The following is an 11,603-nucleotide window of genomic DNA, read 5'->3' as shown; positions in this document are numbered from 1 at the left end:
GAGCAACAATTACAGGATGAATGAATATACATATATATATATGTATATATGCACATACACATGTACTGAACCGCTGAGAATTTTTTTATCGTGCAGTCTGTTTGAAACACAGTTGCAGATAAGAGATATGACACTTAGAAAATGCACGTACTGTCAGTACCCTCTGCTCTGCCAAGCCCGAAGCCTTGGGAATGTATCAGATCCGGCGAAATTCAGGGAGCGCCGATCAGAGAGAGGACCTAAATTTGGAATTTTGCCTGCTTCTTTCTGGTACAAGTTTACTACGTGGGAAAAAGTTTTCCAGATTGCAGCAAAAATTGCCGGTCTGACTTTGTCAAAATGTCTATCACCACCTTATCGCTGGAGTCTAGGAACGGCACTAATTTGATAATGATCCCTTTACGTCCCCGGCTGATTAGGTGTGAACAACGACTGACGACTCCTGTATCATTAGGGATTTCCTTTCCCTCCCCTCTCTTCTCCCCATTTGGGAAGACAAAAAGAAATATTTGCTAAACAAGAAAGTAGCGCCCTGCCTTTTCCTTGCTAAAAAGCGTCTCCCCCGTGCCCCCCCCCCCCCAAAAAAAAACAAAAAAAAGGAGGATCTAAATTTGGAATTCATATATAAAGAGCTCCACCCCGCAAGGCAAGGAGCCTGCCAGCGGGGAACGTGCCAGCGCCGAACACCCACCGCTTGTCACTCTCCCGCTGTGCACCAAGCTCTGCAACCAAGGCTGCTTCTCTCCCCTTACCTCCGGGGTTTACGTTGACATATTTTATGTCCTTTAATAGCACCTACTGTTAAATACCAAATGACAGCGATAGATTGTAGAGTTTATTAAAAAAAAAAAAAAATCATTGAGGGCTTCCATATCAGGAGGCAGCTCTAAAGCTGGTTGTGGGGTTTACACACACATGGGAAACGCGTATGAAGACAAACTTTTTTTTTTTTTTAACTGAACTTTGTTATTAAGAGACACTCAAAAAAGTGAAGCAGGGAATGTCTTGAATTCCAACAGCTAACGTGGAATCAAAGACGTGATGAATAATCGCATCATTATATGTCAAAAGTGAAGTTAATTTCAAAGGGGTGAAACTTCTCATTAAAAGCTAAAAAAATATACAGATGGCACTCATTTAAAGTGCACTCTCATGAAAAAAATTGAGTTCTGTGTATCTGCTTGTCTTCTGACTTGACACTGCCACATCCAGAGCTGAAATCGCTGCTCAGACTGATCTCTGAGACTCTTTTCAATAATGTATGTTCATTATGGATTATTTTCCAACGCGTTGTAAAGTCAATGGCCACAATACTCTCTTGAGGGCTCGGGGCCTTTTATGTGCCATTTTGGAAGAAGAGGTGCACCTCGGAAATTCAAAGAGAACTTGATTTGTGGGTAAGACATGACACTTCGTTGCAGGGAGCATTCAAGTTACAGACATCTTTTCTCCTCCCCGCCGCTGCATCTCCTGAGCGGCGCAGAAACCTCCAGACCGAGCCGAGACATTATGCTGAATGAAGGAGTTGATAAGCTGAGAGCACGCCCATCAGAAACGCTTCCAAAATTAAGACTGGGCAGGTTTAGCGAGGAATAATAGATACACACATTTTGGGCCTATTCTTATTTTCGTATCTGAATTTATAGAGTGGTCCCCCAGCACACCCGATGCACGGGACGCTGCGGGTTCACCGTGCACCAGGGACCTTCCTGCTGTCTTCTCGGCTGGAAATCAGCTCCAGAGAATACTGCGTGTGAAGGCAAATGATACTCCAAGAGGAGAAGCAGGGCAAATGTCTGCCACAGCTGCCTAGTGCATCAGTTCGATGCTTCGAATTAAGGTGTCCAACAAGGGCTTTTGACCAGCGAGGGGCTGACAAGGCAAATAAATTCATCGTTTGCGGAGCTCAGAAGCAGAGAGGTGACTGAGCAGCACAGCCATTGGTTAGTCAGAGTCACTTCCCCGTGTTTGCTGGTGGCAAACAACTTGCACTTGTGAAGGATGATATTTACTGGGGGAGCGGAGCTGTCACAGCGCTATTCGGGTCTTAAATTAAGGCCACCAACTTTCACTGCTGTGGTATGCTGGGGAGGGAGGGGGTGACACCGAACGCTGAAGCTCCCCTCCCTCCCCAGCATCCTGCCAGGGTTCCCACCAGCCTGCAAAGGGCTTGGTGGGACCCTGCAGTTTTCCCAAGCTTATCCCAGGACAAGGGACCACTTTGCCATCAGGAAACGTTTCACGTGTTCTCCGAGACTCTGGGGACGGAAAGAAGCATTAAAATCAAGCGTTCCGCTCTTCCCTGGCTGCAGGGAGCAGAACCTCGCCATGGCGGAGCAGCAGCTGCTCTTCACACTGTTCCCAAGGACCAGGTAACATGAGCATTACAATTAGTGAACAGAATTAATTCATTCTCGATTCAGTCTTTAATTTCAATGTTCTCCAAGGGCAATCTTTCTGAGACTTAAGACCTGAAAGCAGAGCACAACGCAAGAAAATGAGAACGCGTTCAATATAACTAACGATGCAGACAACTTCCTCCCACAGAAATTATATTGTATACGGGAGCTTATTTCATCTTTCGCTCTGGGGGGAACATATTATAAATTCTGTTTACTAGAGCAGCCTGAGACAAAATGCTGGTGTTTCCTAACATGGAGGAGCCTGGCAGATTCCCTCGCGTTGTTCACAATTCTTGGTGGTACCGGCTCACTTTTCTGCTTTACTGTGTGTTTCTGATAATCAAAAGAGTAAGAAGTGCTGGACTCTAAGAAGTCCCAATATAAACTTGCCTCAGTGGGAAGAAAACGATCATCGTCCCTGATTTTTTTTCACATCCAGAACTAAATGAATCAGATAATCGAAATCGCAGGCTGAAAGGCGGCAGAGCTTTGCAGGAAGATTTGTTTCTACTGCTTTTGAGCAGCATAGGCATGGAAAAAATGGATCAGATCAGAGACTCTAGACCAGAAAGGATCAAGGTGCATTTGACCTTTTAGGATTAAAGCTGCCTGTTGTAAGAAATGTGGTTGTGTAAAGGACAGCATAGTTACCTATGAGGAACGATGGGCTGAAGAAAAAGCAAAGCTGAAAGCTCAAATGGATCAGTTAATTATCTTTAAAAGCTATTTTTTTGGAGGAAATCATGTCTTTCCAAAGTGATGCTGACCTTTGGTCCCAGCTCCCTGGTTGTACTGGAAAGTATCATCTAATGCATGGTAAGGAAATCAGGCTGAGTAGAAGTGGGGAAAAAAAAAAAAAGAGATAGCACAGGGGTGGGAGTGTGTGTGTGTCTGCTCCCCTCCCCAAATTCTGCTTCCATCGGTGCACCAGCTTAGCCGCTTTTCTGCAGAGAGGATGAGTGAGAAAAATTGCCCCTGTATGTTAACCTTGATTTGAGCCGGGGAAGGTCTTGAAAAACAGAAGGTTTTTGCTTTCGCTTGCTGTTCAAGGCAAGGTGGATTGACAGCACTGGAGCAATTTTTGTGTTAAAAATCTGAGCTACAAGTTCAGGATTAAGGTGAGAGCATCTCCCTTGGAGGTCTCCCCTACAACTCTTGCCATTACTGAAAATGCTTCTCAAGCAGCAGTTATGGTCCTGGTCAGCTGCGGGAGGTCCTTTTTATTTTCTGGGAGAGAGGAGGTTTGATCTGCCCAAGATACAGGTGGTTAAAACCCATCTTTTCCTTCTTCACCAATAATTGGCTCCAGAAAACAACAAAACCAGAAAAAAAATCCCAATCAGACTAATTACTTTGTCTGCCGTGGGCAAACTGGCTGAAGCTGCGGGTGTCTGGGATGTGCTGGGAGCCCCGTGCATGTTCCCCGCCTTGAGCAGGAATAACTATCCAAAATTTCCCAAAGGGGGTCCTGGAGAGCCTATTCCCACTCACTCTTTGGGAACCATCCACTTGGATGCCACGTTGAGTATCTCCCTGGGTACGGACATGTCTGGAAGGTATTTAAAGCACTGGCATTACACACTTACTGCTTCTAATTGTATTTTCAATTTCAATTGGTTTTATACCACATGAGGTATGAGAGTCTGTGCTGGTAGGGAAAGCTTGTGCTAAGCTGCAGGAAGAGTCTCATCTCTATACATTCCTCATGCTCATCTTTCAGTCAAGTGACTACAGAGTAAGACACCACAGAGAATACATCTGCAGAGAAAATGGTTACAGCAGCATCTTTGTGAAAGTTCTCCGCATGGATTAAGGCAAATGGAAGGGAATAAATCACGGGAAGAAGGGAGATGGGGAGGTGCGCTCTCCCCAAGGCTCACGAGCGGCAGAATTTCAACCGCTCCCTGCGCAACTTGTTTTTATAACATTATTTTCACTGGGGTTGACAGAACGGGTTGTGCCGTAGACACGAGACGTGTTTGCTGTGGCAAGTGTCACTGCTTGTCCTACAGCAGAGCGTGGTTTGTGCTTACCAGCACTGTGGGACACTCTCCATCCTGAGTCCAGGACCACAGCCTGCCTGGGGCTGCAGAAAACAGACCTGAGCTACTGTGTGCGTGTAAACATAACGTAATTCCTAAATACACACCATTGGAGCAACACACATCGGATCCCTTAGAAAGGCTGGGACAGGCAAAACATGGTGCCTTCGCTCAGCAAAGGTCTGGCTTGCTCAAGTCTCATCCTGTCTCTTCCATCTCAAAGTCCTTTGGATATTGGAAGGCACCATGAGAATAGGAAAAAGTTGATAATGTCTGTTAGCCCCTACACATACACTGCAGGCTTTAAGGATTGAGATTTCACGGCACAGATACCCAAGGCTTTTGAAAGAAGCACTGTGCTGTTTGGTTTTGCCAACCTCACTGCCACGTGGTCTGCTCAGCCGGGTTTGCTCCTCGGGGAGCTCTCCTGCAGACACACAGGGTCGCACCATCTCCTGGGTTATTAGAGCGGCTGTGTCAATACTGGCCAAACTATACTAAACTGTCTCCTTGTTTCCATAGTGACATTTCTGCCTATATGAATGATTTCAGGCTCTTCCTTGTCACACGCAAAAACGCAAAGCGAAAAGGAGATATAACAGGCAATGTAACCACTGTGCATCGAGTGGATGGCCCAGGTGGGACCAATGGAGCTGCGTCCATCGGGGACAGCACCATACGGACATACCTTCCTGGGGCAGCGCAACCACACAGATTTCTGTCCCCCATTTTCTGGTGTACAAATACCCCAAGGAGCAAATTGTCTTCAGCTTTGTTTCCCAGCTTGCTAAATGGTATTTGCCCAAAGGACAGGCAGCGTCCAATTATACCCAAAATAACCTCGGAGTGCCTGGTAGCTTGGATGCAAACCAGCATGAGAGCAGCGGTGGTGCTCTGGAGTCCATCCGGACAGGACTCTGAACCTCAGTGATTCCCAGTCCTTCAAATGGGAAACATCTTCTTTTCAGAGAAAACCTCTATGACTCTTCTGACCTCTGATTGCTCTGCTCTTAGAGTTAGGTCCTTGCTACTAAGCTGAAGTTTGGGTTTAGCAGTAGAGGTGGTTCAGCCTCTAGCACTGGTCTGCGTGGTGTCTTGTATCCACGGTGTGGTCAACGCTGTGCTCCTCTGCTCTTCCCAGATCAATGAGAGCTGTAGCTACATCATTACTCTAACTTTGTGCAAGTTAGTGAAAAAAACAGCAACTTGTGGTTACATGTGTTTTACCAAATTCACATTCTCTAATTGCAAAAGAGACCTCACAGTCTGAAGAACAAAAGACCCGGGTCTGGTGACCAACATGATAAATTTGGCCATATGTGCTCCGTTCAGTGGAGTACAGTTGTCAAATAATATGCTTCCAGGCTCTGTGAAGCAAATTAATTTTGTATCCTTTAATCAAAAAACCCTCACATTTTTCAAAACAATACCCTCTTTTCCTTCCCCGAGGGCCTTGCAGAGCATAAAGCAATGCACAGAAAGGAGAGAAATAGATGAAGAAAATAAACATAGTGACAACATGACAAATCTTTATAATCTGGTAGAAATTTCTTTCTTTTTTTATTGCTGCATGAATCTGAGCCTGGAGTTCTGTTATCTGCTGTGGTAAATAAGGATGAATTAATGTGAAGAAAAAGTGTATTTATAGCGTGAATATACTGCTGAGTAATACAGTGGGGTTTGCTGCTTGGGAACACAGAGACCAAGTCTTATCCCAATGAAACACTTCTGTAACCCTGCCAAGTGCATCCTGCTGACACATCCTAAATCCATGAACAACCAGGGCCATAGGATTGCCTATGTGGGAATCAACCAAGACTCCAGGAATGGGAGAGAGCAAGTAGATAATCAGTTTAAAAAGAAAAAAAAAAATTTAAAAAATTGGGGTTTTTTTTAGAGAATATGTGAATTAACAGTGGAACTCCTTGCCACAGGATGCCGTGGGTACTAGAAGATGACAAAGTTCAAAAGGAAGCAGGAGAAATTAAAGAAAACATCATTGAGGTATCTGAAATATAAAGACAGCATCATCTGGGAAGCCCCGGGGCTGCAAGCTGTGAGAGTTTGGGAGCATTTCCTAGGAAAGTGTTGCTACCTGCTTGCCCCCTTTGTAATCTCTCCTGTCTGCTAGACAGAGCTCCAGCGTGATCCAGCATGGTCATTGCTCTCTTCTGACTGAAGGGTTTATCAATCGGCTCTGTCACTTGTGCTACGTATCTAAAATGGGAAGAAATTACAGGATTTCTGGATCCTAGGTGTTTAGGCTTTTCTGATTCAGGGACAAAGAGAACAAGGAGGAGTTTGGGTTAAATTAATAAGAGCCCTAATGTAGATAAGGCACCTGTAGCTTTAGTGTCATGCCATGGACACCAGATGTGAGCAGGATTAGACTACATGGTGCCGAAAGCACTGACGTCTTGGAGGTGCCCTCTCTTGAGTAGTGACTTAAGGGTGACCCTAGAGAAAGCATGGACCCTCATTTCAGTGGTTCTTAGAAAAGGACAAACCCAGTTTTTAACAAGCTCATCTTCTCCCAGAACAGTTTTTCATACAAGCCGTACTGTAAGGGTTTGGGGTTTTTTAATTTATTCCCTGTGATGAAGCTTTCCTAGGGCTCAGCCAGGTACAATCTCTGCTTTTAATAGCCTTGCTGTCTCAGCAAGCTCATCTGGATGAAAAAGGAAACTGAACGCATCTCTCCTTTTCTCTTGTCTTATTCTGGAGTGTCAGGAGAGAATGAAAATCAGTTGAATGGCCTGTCTACCAATTCCAAACAAATTTCTGTTTTCTCATGTAAGTGTGGTTGAAAGAAGCTCTTGTTCAGGCTAGTGCCTATCCCGAAGAACTAGCTAACAGGTAGGGTAAGATGGGGGGAAATGATAACAAGCTATCATTTTCAAATTGCTGGTTTTGTGTATTGCAAATTCATAAATAAGGGTGGTAAATGTCCCTCTTACCCCAGTGGGACCAGACTCATCACTGGGTACATCGCTTTCTGTGTCATCGGTCATCCCAACCACTCTTGTCTCATGGCTAAATAGAGATCATATCAAGGGGGAATCACAGCAACATTTTGGCTTCCCTGTTCCCTCAGACCTTAATTCTGATCCAAATTAGGGGATGCATTTCAGTAAATACCTGATTTGCAGCAAGTGCGATAACTACAGTGGGACTTTTCATGTGCTGAGAATCAGGCACACACCTAAGGGTCTCAGTGAATCAAGATCTGCAATTTTCTCTTGCTGAAGCGAACGTGTGCACAGAGATGAATCATGTGCAGCTAACAATGGTATGGCATTTCACACACACTTTGCGATCAGCATTTCATCAGCAATTATGGCTATCTCTGCATACTGTCTGAAAGGAATAGATTTAGGAGCAGAATTCATAAGCCTAGATTTCAAGCAGTCTGTGAATACGCAAGGTACTCCGAGGCTGTTGAACACCGCATCTGTTGCCACCAAGAAACACTTAATAAAAGCAGCTACAATAATCCTCGCAGAAACACCAGCGTTGACTGCAAATGTTTGAAAATGCATCGTTGGACCTTGGCCAAAGGCCTCTCGAAACTGCGAGGTCAGACGGCTGCTGGCTGAGATCCCTCTGTCCCCCGCGGGCAGCGGGTCAGGTCTGCCATCCACAAAGGCTTTGGGGACAAGGACCGGGAACGCTCAGCTGGTGCCAGCCCATTTCCCGCTGGCAACATCACCTCAGCGTAGAGAGAGTTTCGTTTCGAGAGCAGTGAGGAAGGCCTCGCTGCTAGGGAGCAAGGAAGATGTCAGTTATTACTCATTGCAATTACATTTATGCTTAAAATTATGGATTAAAACCTATCCTGAAGTCTACAAAGAATAACAGATAAATTCAGTCTATGCTCTGCTTTAATTTTTTCAGATGAATGTTTCTTTTTATACCAAGCATATGGTGCACTAGATTTCAAGTCCCATTGATAAAGACTCTAATCTCTGTAGTCTCTTTATTATATTTTTCCATTTTCTGCTGAGTTGGGAAAAGGCATTGCATACCATCTGCTAGCGTGATCGTAGTGCAATTTGCAGAAGTTTCAGACCGGTACAGTGTTAGCAGCAGCTTGCTGTTCTCCTCCAGACTTGGGTTCTTATGGAAGCAATATAGCCCCATTAAACAGTTACTTCACAAACAAAAACTCATTTGTGCAGCATGCTAATGACAATAATGCAAATGAATCTGTCATGTTTGTAGTTACTATCCCTAACCACCCTGTCCATGAATATATGGTAATTAAGCTATTACTGCAAATGTAACTGTGTCAGCACTACTAAATTAAGAGCTGTACTGTAAATAAAAATGGGGTCATAAAAAACGAAAGAAGGCAGTAAAAGATAATGGATAGAAATACTAAGGGCAAGATAGCAGAGGCTTTGCACAAGCAAAGGAATTTATTTTAAAGGCTCCTACTAAAAGATCTATTTTGATGCCGTGGCTTGAAATCGCAGATAGGTCTTGATACATTAAAAAAATTGTTCTTTTGTCCTCAAATGCAATGCTAAATCCCATGACACTGGTAGGTTTGGGATAAAAACCAATAAGTGATCATCAACATATTGCCCCTCCACTGTGGCTCCATCTCTGAGCTCATTAATAACAGTGTAAGTTAGGGAAAGATGACTTAACAGACCCCTTTTGTAAAAGTTTGCAACAGAAAAGTGAGAGGTTCCTATTCCCCAAGGATAATTTGTAGTCTGAACTGTGCGAAGTCAGGCTTTTTCTTATTTGGCAAACTCAGTCCCACTGTATACTTTCTGCTCTCTTATATTATCCCCAGTGCAGCCAGTTTTAAAAGCCAAACAAAACTATTCCCACACGAAGAACCCTATTTCTATTAAACAGAAGAGAAATTGGATATTTGCAGCAGAAACAATTCTGTTACACAAATGTAAATCATGAGAAACACCACAAAAATCAATATTTTGCCTAGGCTCAACCTGCCTGATATAAATGATATCAGAGTCTGGCTGTAGGTGACCCACTCCAGGGGTACACCATCAGTCTTGCTGGTGCAACCTGGACAACCACGATCCTGCTTCAGTTCGAAAGACCTGAGGCTTGAAGATATGAAAAGTCCTGAATTAAAATACATGTCCTTAACGAGGGGGAGAGAGAAAAGATGGGAATGATTTGGTTTGGGGAGGTGATGCGCAGATGCACAGAAAGAAGGACAGACAATCGTGAGCCATATATTGCGTATTCTGCATTTGCAGATTTTCCTGAGTCCGTGATTTTCATGGAACGTAAAACCAAAGAGCGCAACGATCAAAACTGCAAGACACTGCATGCAAAGAAAGCCACTGTCTGTAATTAGTCTGAGAGATGCATAGCAGTTAAACAGCGCTGAAGATGGCACACAGTGAGATTTATCTGTAAAGCGAGTTTTCTCCACTGTATCAGACAGAGGAAGTTTATATTTTTCTAAAGGATATAATCCCTCCTGCTTCAGCACAGAAGCCGACTGTCAGCAGAGATTGGAGGATGCCTTTTCTCCCCTTGCATCCACAACGTGGTTTCCTGCCTTTTTTCTCTAACTCAGTTAGAACAGAGCCCTGACAAGGATAGGGCACCAAATTTGACGTCCCCAATATGCAAATCCTAATAAAACACAGACAAGGATATGCTCCACCGGTTTGCTGGTAAGCTCCCTAGAGATTGATTTCTATAGGGACCGGCACAGTGTATAACTAAGTGGTTCAAACAGCATTTTGAGGTATTGTCTGGGAAGAAGAGAGCTGGCTGAACTCTCAAATCTGCATCAGCTGGCAGCCACCACCCGTAGCCGATCCCCTTCAAAACGTCTTTGCTTTGACAGTGCTGAGGGTCTGAACTGGAGCCAACTGTGGATTTTGCAATTTTTGGTCCCTTTATTTCTAAAGTGCTGGGCACGAACCATCCAGTACAGGAGTAATCACCTTCCAACTTGGTTTTTCAAGCAGTTTGCACCCCAAATCTTTACTCCTCCTTGCCTCTGGGGTCCCTCCTGGGGCTCACTCTGAGGTTGGAGATGGGGAATACGATGCAAACCCTTCCCACTGCCCTCTCAAGCAAGTAGTTGACAGCACTTGCTTTTGCCCAGCTGGCATGGGATGAAAGCAATGACTTTGCCAAGAAGTTTCCAGTTCTATCTAGAGATTCAGTGGTTTCCTTGAAATGCAGGGTGGCTCAGGGTCGTGGGGGAAAGGAAGCTTGTGAACCAAGGAAAAAACATAGCAATAATATGAGGCAGTGATGGAATGTAAAATGTGTCAGTCACTTGGTACAAAGTAAACCGTGACTAGCTCAGGAGTAAGTATTTATTTTTAAAACTCTCTTTTTTAAAGAACTAAGAATTGCATACTAAGGAAAAGACCAGGTTTGAAGACAGATATCTAAACCAGAGCAAGAGAGCATAAAGGCGAAGTTTCAAAGGTATTCATCCTAAAGGCTAAAATTAGAGGTGATTTGTGGGAAAATGGAAATTAAACTCCTTCGGTCTCATACAAGTGCCTGCAAATAGTAGGACATGCTGGAGTGCCCCTGGCTGCCAAGCCCTCTGCAGTTCCCCAGGGCTGTGTGCCGTTACGCCACACTCTTCCCGTGATATTTATTGCCAGGTCAAGGCCTTTGCTTCCTTTCTGACAATCGGAGCATGCATTAAACCCCACACGTCTGTGTCTTGGGGGGGGAATTGCCAGGGCATTTCTGAGAACAGACTATCAGGTGCACGAGCACGAGAGCTGCCGGCGGGTGCAGGGAAGCGGTGCCGGGGCCAGCGTGCCCCGCAGAACAGCACGCACGGGCCGTGTGCGTGGGGAGCGCGAGGAGGGCTCAGCAAATACATTACAACCTGTGTTTGCAGGGAGCAAGAGGCACATGCCCAGAGGGAGCAAATGGCATGAAGTTAATGAGCAGCGATCTATTAAACAGCGGCGTGCCTGCTGCTCGCGGTCATCTATCTCCTCCCAGCTCCTGCAGGTAGCAGCACGCGTGAAACGATGCGCTCGTGTAACAGAGTCAAAGCTGATGGACTGGAGTAAAGTTGAAGAAGGGAATAACTTGGTTTAAGGTATTAAGGGATAATTTTGGTCATTTCACAGGCCGTACAGCTCAGTGTCAGCCTTGCCAGAAAATAACCGTCCTGATGTGAGCA

Source organism: Balearica regulorum, chromosome 11, assembly GCF_011004875.1.
Source record: "Balearica regulorum gibbericeps isolate bBalReg1 chromosome 11, bBalReg1.pri, whole genome shotgun sequence".
Lineage (NCBI taxonomy): Eukaryota > Metazoa > Chordata > Aves > Gruiformes > Gruidae > Balearica > Balearica regulorum.
Note: the sequence above shows the minus strand (reverse complement) of the source record.